Raw genomic sequence first — 12,209 nt, 5'->3', positions numbered from 1 at the left:
TTCTGAATCTCTTGTGGAATTTTTAATGGAGTCAGGAATTTTCCAAAATGAGTTGCCATCATCCGTTCCTTCTACTGTTAAGTAATGCTGATAGTAGAATTTCAAATTTTCATTATAGCAACAGTAATTTATCATTAAATTTAAGAACACATGATGGAAAAGAAAGGTTTAAGCTTTCAACATTCCTTATAGATCTCATAGGATGACTAACTTATACAATAAGCTTTAAAAAGTCTTAAACTAACTCACTGTTATTCTTCATAACACATCTCTATAAGGCTTACGCAATGGCTTTCCCATTTGACTCACACAACTTGATATTAGTGAGTACACTTCAGTTTACCCCCATTACAACTCATGACTTGAGTACTGACTTTAAAATCATATTGTATTTCTTAGTATTCCCTTGCTATTTCTGATACATTGAGTAAGGTTGCTACTAGTCAATCACTGCTTTGAATATTTAGGATAACTCTTGCTATTTAGAAAAAAACTGGAATGAAAATGCTATGTGCACTGGCTATAAAAGAGGCTAACATACTTGGCAGTCAGCTTATTGTTTTAAAATTACCTTTGAGTGGAAAATTGAGAAAGCTAAAGGCTATTAATAATGGTATGATGTGGGCGTGTGAATACGTGTAGTTGATTGTGGTAGCAGATAATGTGAAGCTGTTGTATTTCTAAAGAACCACATCCCTGGTTTTATTTTGACACCTTCTCAGCATATGGTTTCATGATTCGGAAAAAGATGTAGTGAATGCTGAAATCATCAAAACTATTTTCATTTCAGAGGGTGGAAAGATTTTAATTTATGGCCTAGAACAATGAATATTGTTGTAATTTGAATTCCACACAGTGAAGGAGATTATACATTTTTATAAGCATTTATACTGCCCATGATCAGAAAGTCCCTCACTCTTCCCAGGCAGGAAGTTGCCAGGTGTCACTTTCTGTGCTAAGTGTCTTCCGCTGCCTCCTGTTCTCTGAGTTTTCACCACTGGGGAGGCTGTCCTTGTCCCTTTTTCCCTGGGGGCTGCAGCCACTTTCCTACTGGCCTGTGTTGGTTCTCCATTCTGCCAACAAACTCACCATCTAAAACACATAAATCTGATTATGGCTCTCTGCTGCTAACACATCCTCCATGGATTCTCACTGCCTTCAGTGTGACGCAAAGGCTCCTTTACCATCTGGCACCAACCCTGCTCCCTTATCTGCCATCACCTTTTCCATCTCTCCACCTTAACCTTTCGGTTGTGTTGAACCCTTGTGGTTCCCTAAGCCTGCCTCACTTACTTAGCACACATTTCCTTCACTCCACACCTCAATAATACAACACCTCATGTTTTCAATGGTTCTCCACTTCTTCATGTGAGAAACCTTTATTCACCATGTCAGACTCAGCTGCCATATCCTTTCATTTGTGCTATTCCTCAGTATGCTGTTGCTCTTCCAATGCATGCACTTTGCATGCTCCCTTTGTCTCTAGAAGACATATAGTCCCAGCTCTGTAGTTTAATTGTCTTTCTCTAGAGTGAGAACTCAGCCCTTCTCATCCTTTACCTCAGACTTGGCACATAGTAAGCATTCTGTAAATGTACAGCAAAAGAGTCAATGCATGGATAGTCCAAAAAAAAATGTTGAACATGGAATAACATTAAAATGGGGATATAGTTTTGAAAATTGTTGCTTCAAATTGTTTCTAATGCTATTGAAATAGCTTCAACCTACAACAAAAAGTCAAAAACAGCACTACAAAACCAAAACTTACAGGAAAGATTCTTGTAGAGACTCACACAGGTTTCCTAGTAAGAACTTACTGAGAGTTCAAGAATCTGAGCTTGCTTTACCCAGCAGGGATGCATAAGGGGATGATTTGAGCATGGACGTGGTTACCAGGTGTTTGGAAGGGTCTACACTTGGCTGTGCAGTGTGCTTTGATCTAGCAAGGGGAAGGTCTTTTGCCCCACCTCTTGGCATTGTTACAGAAAGCCTTTTTGAATAAACAGAAAAGGCCATTGGATATTGACCCAGGTCCTCCTGAAGCTATCCTGTGTTTCTATCTTTCTTCTCATCAACTAGGTCTCTCTTTCTATATAATATTTTCTTATCCCTCTCTCCTCCTCATAAGAACCCTTGAAAAGGTAGAAGCTGGTCTCCCATGGATGGAGCCAGAACAGAGACTTGGGTATAGAGGAGATAAGTAAGGGAGAGAAGGGAGCACCGTGGAAGCAGTTGGACATGTCCAGTTATGAATTAAGGTTAAGGCAGTGGTATCCTAGTCTTTGGGAGTAAAATTGTAAATATAAAGTGGAATAGTTCAAATTAGGCTGCAGCAAGTATCTCTCTGTCTCTGTCTCTGTCTAGGTTTCTCTGTTTCTCTCTAAAGTTTTGAACAAGTTTTGGTGAAGGTTGAGAAATATAGGCTTTAGGGATATGGTGAAGGTTTAAAGTCACTTATGTATGATAAGAGTAGTTTTCCCCGATACAGACGGGACCTGGGACACACAAAGCAGCATCCAGGACCTAGCAGCCACTGCATACTTAGTGATCTGAGTGGCTTCAGAAGCTTCAGAAAGCAGCAGCAGCAGCAGCAGCAGCAGCAGAGCATGAGCAGCTGCCCAGCCAGGTGTCAGTGGCTGAGACCCATGGGGCATCATATCTTCCCAGGCAGCAGATGCCAAGAGACAGCATGAGCAGTGAGGGTCTGCAAGCTTTCTGCAAGCAGTGAAGAGCCAAGCAGAGATGCCATGACAAGGGAGAAGCAAATGGCAGACAGCGGCAGTTTCTTGGAGTGCAGCAGAGAGAGCAGCCCCTGGCGGCGAGTGCCCAGCAGAGACACTGAGGGAGAGGCAGCAGCCAGATGGGCAGTTGAGACATGTTCCTGCATGGAATGGCAGTGAGAACTGCTGAGTGAGGCAGAGCTGAGTTCCAGGCTCAATGGCGGAGACATGCTGGAAGCCAGGAACAGTCTGAGCTCCCAGTGAGCCAGAGCCATGGAGGAGCCTGAGGTGGTGTTTGGCCATGCAAATGAGGCAGGACACAGGGGACTTGAAGACCACTGGTGGAGCAGGTAATGGGACCCTTGGAAGCCGCAGCTCATAGCGGCTGGGTTTCCTCCTGGATCTGGAAAGGCTGCTTGTGAACTGTAGCTCATAGCAGTGGGGCAGCATTCAGCTGTACAGCATGAGGCACAAGAGAGCCCTCAGGGCCTCAGGATGCTGGGGTCTCTAGGCAGGCAGGCCCAGAGATGGGAGACACAGACAGACTGGGATGGTTAAAAAAAAAAAAAAGCTGTGCAGCTTGTTTGCTGGCAGTTCAAGCCAGCTCTACAAAGAGGTCTTCCCAGACAGCCAACAGCTTTTGCCCTGGAGCAATTTTCACCTAGGGGAAAGCTAACTGAAAGTGCCTCTGTGGCTGGGAGTGAGGCTTCAGAGACACTTGTTTGATCTGAGTTGAATTGCTGAATTCAGGGGAGTTGCAACAAATTTGGTTATGGGACTCCTCATATTTGGAACTGTTTGCCTAAGAGTTATTATGACTTGGACTGCTATACAAAGACTTCAGGGTGGCTGATGATCCAGGCCCTGATCTTGGGCTGTCAGTTGAACTTTGGGACTGGTATTAGAACTGGCTTTGCAAACCTCAGAAATGGGACAATTTTGATTTCACCTATATACTCTATCAACTGTGATGAATTATGAACTGTTTTGTGTATGCATATATGCTTTATTAACTGTGTTGACTTACAAATTTTGTGTAGAAATGGAACTGTTTATGGAACTGTTATATAGGAATGGGTGGAACTGGTTTGGGGTAAAAGTGGAGAAGTTTGGTTTTTCTACTCAGGCTCAAGATGCAGCTTAAAAAATTATAAGAAAAGGGGGAGTTAATCATTCCTCAGTCTCTTTAATTAAAAAAAATTTCTTGTTCTCTGTATGGATAATGGTAACCTGTGTTAATGTACCTTATGCAAAACGTTCTATTAAGAAATTGCTTTTGGATATTTGCTAAAGTTTGTAAAGTGTAAATAGTCCTATTGAGAGATTGCTTTTGAATGTAAGTTTGCAAGAATTGTAAATATGTATAGTATTCATGTTACAATTATATTAATAGTTGATATTGATGAACCATGGTTTGGTGATGCTAAGGGAGTCTTTTGGTTTGATGCGTTTGCATCAGGAGTTCACTGATTTATTTGATGTGGTTACATCAAGAGTTTATTGATTTAAAAAAGGGCTTGGTACAACTGAGGCTGCTATAGACATCTTAGACCCATTCAAAAGGGACATTCCATCTTGGTCATCCTCTACTCCTTTACTAGGGGGTGTGGTAGCCATAGGAATTGCTGTGGTTGTTCCAGCTACTTGCAAGCTCTTAGTGGGGACCTGATTTAGAACTGTATAGAGTTAAGCTCTGTACTTTCCCCTGCCAGAGGCTGGTAGTCACAGATAGGTAAGTCCTTCTTGCTAGCTGCCAACCTAAGACAGAGTACACCTGATGGAAAGTGTATCTCCTTGACAGGTAAGGCTGATTAGCAAAGAAGAAGATGACCTAAGACAGACATAGTGTTTCTGAGGGGTCTGAAGAGCCCTTTAAAATATTAAGAAGGGGGAGTTGTAGAGACTCACAGAGGTTTCCTAGTGAGAACTTACTCAGGGTCTCAGAATCTGAGCTTGCTTTACCCAGCAGGGATGCATAACGGGATGATTTGACCACCAGCATGGTTACCAAGTGCTTGGAAGTGTCTATAATTAGCTGTGTGGTGTGCTTTGATCTAGCAAGGGGAAGGTCTTTTGTATTGCCCCTTGACCAAAGCCCTTTTTAATAAACAGAAAAGGCCATTGGATATTGACCCAGGTCCTCCTGAAGCTATCCTGTGTTTCTCTTTCTTCTCATCAACTAGGTCTCTCTTTCTATATAATATTTTCTTATCCCTCTCTCCTCCTCATAAGAACCCTTGAAAATGTGGGAGCTGGCCTCCCACAGATTCTTTTCCACATGACTAAAATGACAACATTAAAACAACACTTATTCTCAACTGTAGCTAAAGTTTTCCTGCCTGGCCCACTGTCAGGACAAATCTCTCTCACCTGCCAGTCCCACAACTGCTCAGACCTGACCAAGTAAACACAGAGACTTATATTGCTTACAAACTGTATGGCCATGGCAGGCTTCTTGCTAACTGTTCCTATAGCTTAAATTAATCCATTTCTATAAATCTATACCTTGCCACATGGCTCGTGGATTACCAGCATCTTCACATGCTGTTTGTCATCGTGGCAGCTGGCAGTGTCTCCCTCACTCAACCTTCCACTTCCCAGCTTCTCATTGGTTGTAAACCTAACCACATGACCTCCTCATCACTGCCTGTCTGTACAGACCTCCAGGTTTTCTATGGTTGGTATTGAGATTAAAGGCATGTGTCTCCATGTTGGCTGTATCCTTGAACACACAGAGATCCACCAAGCTCTGCCTCCCAAGTGTTGGGATTAAAAGTGTGCATCACCACCGCCCAGTTTCTGCTATGGCTTGCTATTAGCTCTGACCCCCAGGCAACTTTATTTATTAACATATGAATAAAATCACATTTCAGTACAAATAAAATATCACCATATTTTCCCTTTTCTATTTTAATAAAAAGAAAAAAGGAAAAAGGTTGTAACTAATATAAGAAAAACTATATACAAAAGTACAATAACTATATACCATATATACAAGCAATAAATACCTTAAAAAATGTCTAGTCCATTTGTATTTGACAAATTCAGAGAAAATAATTCCATTGTCTATCCTATTTTGGTAAGTCCAAAATGTACCTGATTCACTTTCTATCCTCACTTATATTACTAACAGAACTGTCTTATAACGTCTTTCAAATTTATACACTTACACCTCTTTAGTGAGTTTCTTTTCTGAAATTATTAACAAGGAAAACTATAACTATAACTAATCTTCAACTCCCTCAGAGACCCAAGAAGGAAATAATATTGCCTAACAAAAATAAAAACAGCAAGTGCACGCAAGCAACTTCCAAAAAAAAAAAAAAAAATGCAAGTTGACAGAAACAGTCAGCTGCCTGGACAGTCACCTGAAGTTTCTCCGCAGTGTTGGGGCATCATCTTCAGCCTATAGGCTTAGTGTATCTGACAAACTCATTTGTGAAGTAGGATGTACACAAGGTCAACAATTCGACCTCACATTTGATGAGAGCAGTTCATGTACCAGAAACACCTGAATTCCACTAGTGTCATGCCATGATTCAGGATTTTAAATTCTGGAAATTGTTGATGTTTTTTAATTCAGTTGTCCATTCTTCTTGGCTATGTGTGTGTGACTTCATCTCAGCATTCCATTCTTCTCCATATCCTTCTATTAAATGCCAGTCTACTATTGAGAGGTGTGAGCTTAGTTACTCTTCAAGAATAATTATTACAGCTGCTGTTCCACTGCACCTCAGAAGCCATCGGCCCACTGCCTGTTCAGCTGACATCGAAGAAAAGGACATGGTATGTTTTCCAGCTTGCAAAGGCCATTTCAGGGATGGTGCCATACTGTCCTGGCCGCAGAAGATGCCTTTTGATAAAGCCACAACCACACTTGTTTTGGCAAGAATCAGTAGTCCTTTGTTTCTTGTCCTGTCTGTCCTGTTTGTCAGCAGTTAATTCGAGGATACTTTGTTGTCCAGTGGCTAACTTTGCCACAATGAAACTTAACTGGATATGCAGTTTCTTCAATGCCCATATTTTCTCTGAAGTAGATTGTCTGCCAGGAGCCGACATGTCTCATAGTCATAACAAAAAAAAAATTTCTAAGTTATTAAAACATTTTAAATGCCATATTCTGTAGATCTCTGAAGGGTTTGAAGATGACCAGTCTATCTAAAATATATCTGCTCAATTTTTAAAACATACCTAATATGACTACAAGTTCTATTATAATGTTTAACTACTAACTTTCATTTCTTTATATCCTAATAGTTGGTAATAATAACATTCAAGAATCAGCAAATTGCATTACATTGTTAAATGAATGGTATAAGTACAATATCTTGAACAAAATTAGAAATATACATATAGCATTTTCTAACAATATCAATTTCTATATATATATATATATATAATTTGTATACAATATAAAAAATCCAATCCAATGTAAAGTATTTAAAACTAGTAATTATCTTTTTCTTTTTCTTTTTTTAAACAAGAACCTTAAATCTAATCTCCCTTGCTTAGCCCTTTTCCTAACCCTTAACAACAACTTGTAACCAACCCTCCTAAACAATGAAAATTATCCCAGACCCAAAACCCATTAAAAGACCAAAAAACCACCTGCCCCACACCACCTCTTTGGGAATGTGGGCGTTGTATTCTTAAAATTGCTTCCTGCTGGGTATGGGCGAAGGTATCTTTATTCTGAAAAGAAAAATTTTAGGTTAATTGTCAAATTCTAGGAAAGGTAACTATATCCTTCATTGTCCAGTTTGAGCATAATGCCAAAGTTCAGAGTTCATCTCAAGTTCTTATTCAAGTAGTCTTTGAAACTGGATCATTTCAGCTAGCCCTCTCAAAATTACTCTGAGCACTTTGTAGTCCAAAGCTGATCTGCAGATGATGTTTGTCATCTTAGTGGTATTATTATTGTTCACGTGGAATTGTTGTTGTTGTGGGGCCCCATCTTCTTCCTGGAGACTTCAGTTGATGTTAGGCCTGGCCGTGATTTCCTGCAGAAAACTGATAAGAGACTCAAACACAAAGACATATATATGCAGCTAATTGAAGCATTTTTTTTAGAATTAGTTAGTACTCTATATGACCATTAATATCTTAACAAATTTTAAAATGTGTATATATTGATCTTGTAAATTTGATATAAAATTCATACTTTAAGAAAAGTTTAAAGAATCAGAATAGAATCAAAGAATTGAGATTAGTAATAGAATAGTCCCTTAATTAATTTGGTTTTTCTCCTGTCCCATGTCAGAAGATGGCTCTTTCTTCTGGCATGATACAGGGAGTTTGCATTTTCCTTTTAACAACATGCTTGAGTTTAAAGAAGGAGAGAGCCATTCTCCAACTCCAAAGTCAGCTTTAAATTTTAATTGAACTGGGACTACAAGAAAACCAAAAGTGTTAAATCTTTAGAGAAAAGCAGAAACAAACATTTAGGAAGACTTATGAAATTTTACAGATATACCAATAGGCCATTTTATTCTGTTTCCTGGGATAGATGATTTGTCCCTTTTCTTCAGTTGTCTCATTTGTCCAGTGTTCTTCAGATTCCTTAACCTTCATTCTCCTAAAAGACAAAAACCAAAACCTTTCCCCAAGACTAACTTTGGGGAGGTTCCTTTTCAGCAAGTTATTATCTGATTAAATGAAAAGGCATGTGTTAATGGTATAAGTTAGTTTAAATTGGATGGTTATGCTGGTTGATGAACTATCACCTCCTCCAATTAAGAGGTCTCTCTTGTTCAAATCGAACCTTTATCAATTGTGATGGTATCCATAGCTTATCTTCTCCTGTAGAAACAAAAGCAAAACCTCATCCCCAATGTAACACATATCCTGGTTTCCATTCTGAGTTCAGCACATCCTTGAAGTATATAGGCTGATTTAATTCTGTAGTTTTTTCTATTATCCAATGTCTCTCTGCAGCTGTTGTTCCTTTCTCATTGGCATTGAGAAAATTCAAAGTTAATAGAGCATTATGCAGTCTATTTCTGGGGGCTTTTGTTACCCCTTTCTGTTTATTTAGCATATCCTTTAGAGTTCTGTTTGATCTTTCTATAATTGCTTGGCCTGTAGATTATGTGGTATACTTGTAATATGCTTTATATTGTAATAAGCAAAAAACTGTTTCATTTCAACAGAGACATATGATGGAGCATTGTCAGTTTTGATTTGTGCAGGTATACCCATCATGGCCATAACTTCTAGCAAATGAGTGATTACAGAATCAGCTTTTTCAAAACTCAAAGCAGTTGCCCATTGAAATCCTGAATAAGTATCAATGGTATGGTGTACATATTTCAATTTTCCAAATTCTGCAAAGTGAAACACGTCCATCTGCCAGATTTCATTCCTCTGAGGACCCTTTGGGTTACATCCTGCTGGTAATGACGTCAGATTGTAAAAGGAACAAGTAGGACATTTCTTTATCATTTCCTTGGCTTGTTACCAGGTTATGGAAAAATCCTTTTTTAAACCTTTACTATTGACATGATGTTTTTAAATGAAATTCTGAGGCCTCCATCACATTTCCTATCAATAATTTATCAATCTTATCATTACCTTGTGCTAAAGGGCCTGGCAGACCACTATGGGATTGGATATGAGTTATATATAAAGGATGACTCCTTTTCCTGATAGTATCTTGTAACTGAATAAATAGTGAAGTTAATCCTGAAGCATCAGGCATAAATTCTGCAGTGTCAATATGTAATACCACTCTTTCAGCATATTGAGAGTCAGTAACTATGTTGAGAGGTTCTGAAAAATCCATTAATACCAACAGAATAGCATAGAGTTCCGATTTTTGAACTGAATATAAGGACTTTGAACCACTTTACTTAATTTTTCTGATTTGTAACCTGCCTTTCCTTGTTTGTTGGCATCTGTATAAAATGTACGAACTCCAGATATAGGTTTTTCCTGTACAATTTGAGGCAAAATCCAATCAGCTCTCTTTATAAGATCAATTCTATCACTTTTGGGAATTTTGCTGTTAATTTCTCCCAAAAAAATTACTGCAAGCTCTTTGCCAAGGTTCACTTTCTGTCCATAATTTTTCAATGTCCTCTTTAGTTAAAGGTACGACAATTTCTGCTGGGTCTATTCCTGCTAATTGATGAAGTCTCAATTTTCCTTTCCAAATCAAGTCAGAGATTTTTCCACATAAGTTTTTAATTTTTTATTCGGTTTGTTTGGTAAAAGTATCCATTCCAATATAATATCTTCCCTCTGTATTAATATTCCTGTAGGAGAATGCCTAGAAGGTAAAATAACCAAAATTCAATCTAGCTTTGCATCAATATGATCCACGTATCCTTCATGTACTTTCTTTTCTACCAAGGCCAATTCTTTCTCAGCTTCAGGTGATAATTCTCTTGGACTATTTAAGTCCTTGTCACCTTCTAAGGTTTTGAACAAATTATTTAGTTCATCATTTTTTACCCCAACAGTAGTTTGTAGATGAGAAATGTCTCCAAATAATCTTTGAAAGTCATTAAGAGTCTGTAGTCGATCTCTCCTAATTTGCACCTTTTGGGGTCTAATTTTTTGTAGTTCTATTTTATATCCTAAATAATTAATAGAATCTCCTCTTTGTATCTTTTCAGGAGCAATTTGTAATCCCCAGCAAGGCAAAATTTTCTTTACTTTTTCAAACATTCTTTCTAAAGTATCTGCACTTGAGTCAACTAGTAAAATATCATCCATATAATGATAAATTATAGATTCAGGAAATTTTTTATGTATCACTTCCAATGGCTGTTGTACAAAATATTGGCACAGGGTTGGGCTATTCAACATTCCCTGGGGGAGGACCCTCCATAGAAATCTTTTAACCGGTTGAGAATTATTGTAAGTAGGCACCATGAAAGCACATCTTTCTCTGTCTTTTTCTTGTAAGGGTATTGAAAAGAAACAGTCTTTTAAATCAATAACTATGAGAGGCCATCCTTTTGGTAACAGAATAGGCAAAGGAATTCCAGATTGTAGAGAGCCCATTGGCTGAATTACTTTGTTAATTGCTCTAAGGTCTGTTACCATTCTCCATTTACCAGATTTCTTTTTAATAACAAATACAGGAGAATTCCAAGGGCTGGTTGATTCTTCAATATGCTGAGCATTTAACTGTTCTTCTACCAGCTCTTCTAAAGCCTGGAGTTTCTCTGTTGTTAAAGGCCATTGCTGGACCCATACAGGCTTGTCTGTTAACCATTTTAAAGGTAGAGCTGTTGGTGTCTTTGGAAGATCATCAGTTGTTGTGTCCTGTTCTTGTATAATGTGAATGACTGGTGACCACTCATTAGAATAATACCTTCTAATATTTCTCTCAGAAACGTGTTAGTTTATGATCTGTTTCTGAGGTTGGGGGGATGTTAATCTGAGTATTCAATTGTTGCAACAAGTCTCGACCCCACAGGTTCATAGCTATGTTAGCCACATGTGGTTTTAATTTTCCTCTCTGTCCTTCTAGACCTACACATTTGAGCCATCTTGCACTCTGCTTCACTTGAGATAATGTCCCAATTCCTAACAGTTGAACGTTTACCTCCTGAAGAGGCCAAGTTGGATGCCAAAATTCTGGTGCAATTATGGTAATGTCAGCACCTGTGTCTACCAGACCAGACAACAAAACACCATTTATCTTTATTGTTAGTTTTGGTCTTTGTTCATTAATAGAAGTTTGCCAAAAAATTTTCTTTATGTTTTCTCCTGAATTTTCTATTCTCTCTGTTTTATCATCCTGACCAGAATGATTTATTCCAATAGGCATTTGGTTATTTAGTTGCTTTGAGTAGGGGTTTCCTCTACGACTGCAGGAAAAGTCTGAACTGGATTTGCTGTGGGGTCTGCCTGAGCCCCCTCTGGGAGTTTCCTGAAGACTGAGGCAAAGGATTACCTTGCCTGTCCCTTGTTGGTCTACACTCGTTGGTCCAGGGTTTTCCCTTACCACACCTTCTGTATACTCCAGAAGGAAGGGGCATTCTGTTGCCTTTGTTCCTTGAAGAAACATTGTTTCTAGGAATGGCCTGTTTACATTCTCTTTTCAAATGTCCTTGCTTTCCACATCCAACACATCTGACATTCCTCAAACCTCTTGGAATTGCTTCTCCTATCCATATATCATCTTGGTTATGAGCCTCAACATTAACCGTATCTCTAATCCAATCTTCCAAGAGTGCAGATCTTGCCTTTAATAGCCTGATTATTCTCTTGCATGCTGCATTTGCATTCTCAAAAGCCAAAGATTCGATTATTATCTGGCTAGGTTCTGAATTCAGGACCATTCTCTTTACTGCTGAAGTCAGTCTATGTAAGAAATCTATGAAAGATTCTTTTGGGCCCTGTATAACCTTTGTAAATGACTCAGTTTTCTTTCCTGGTTCCTCAACTCTGTCCCATGCATTCAAGGCTGCCATTTGACATAGAATTAGGGTTTGGATATCATATAAACATTGTGTTTGTACCGAAGCATATTGGCCT

Source organism: Peromyscus californicus, unplaced genomic scaffold (assembly GCF_007827085.1).
Source record: "Peromyscus californicus insignis strain IS unplaced genomic scaffold, ASM782708v3 Scaffold_6__1_contigs__length_162567912, whole genome shotgun sequence".
NCBI classification, from domain to species: Eukaryota; Metazoa; Chordata; class Mammalia; order Rodentia; family Cricetidae; genus Peromyscus; species Peromyscus californicus.
Note: the sequence above shows the minus strand (reverse complement) of the source record.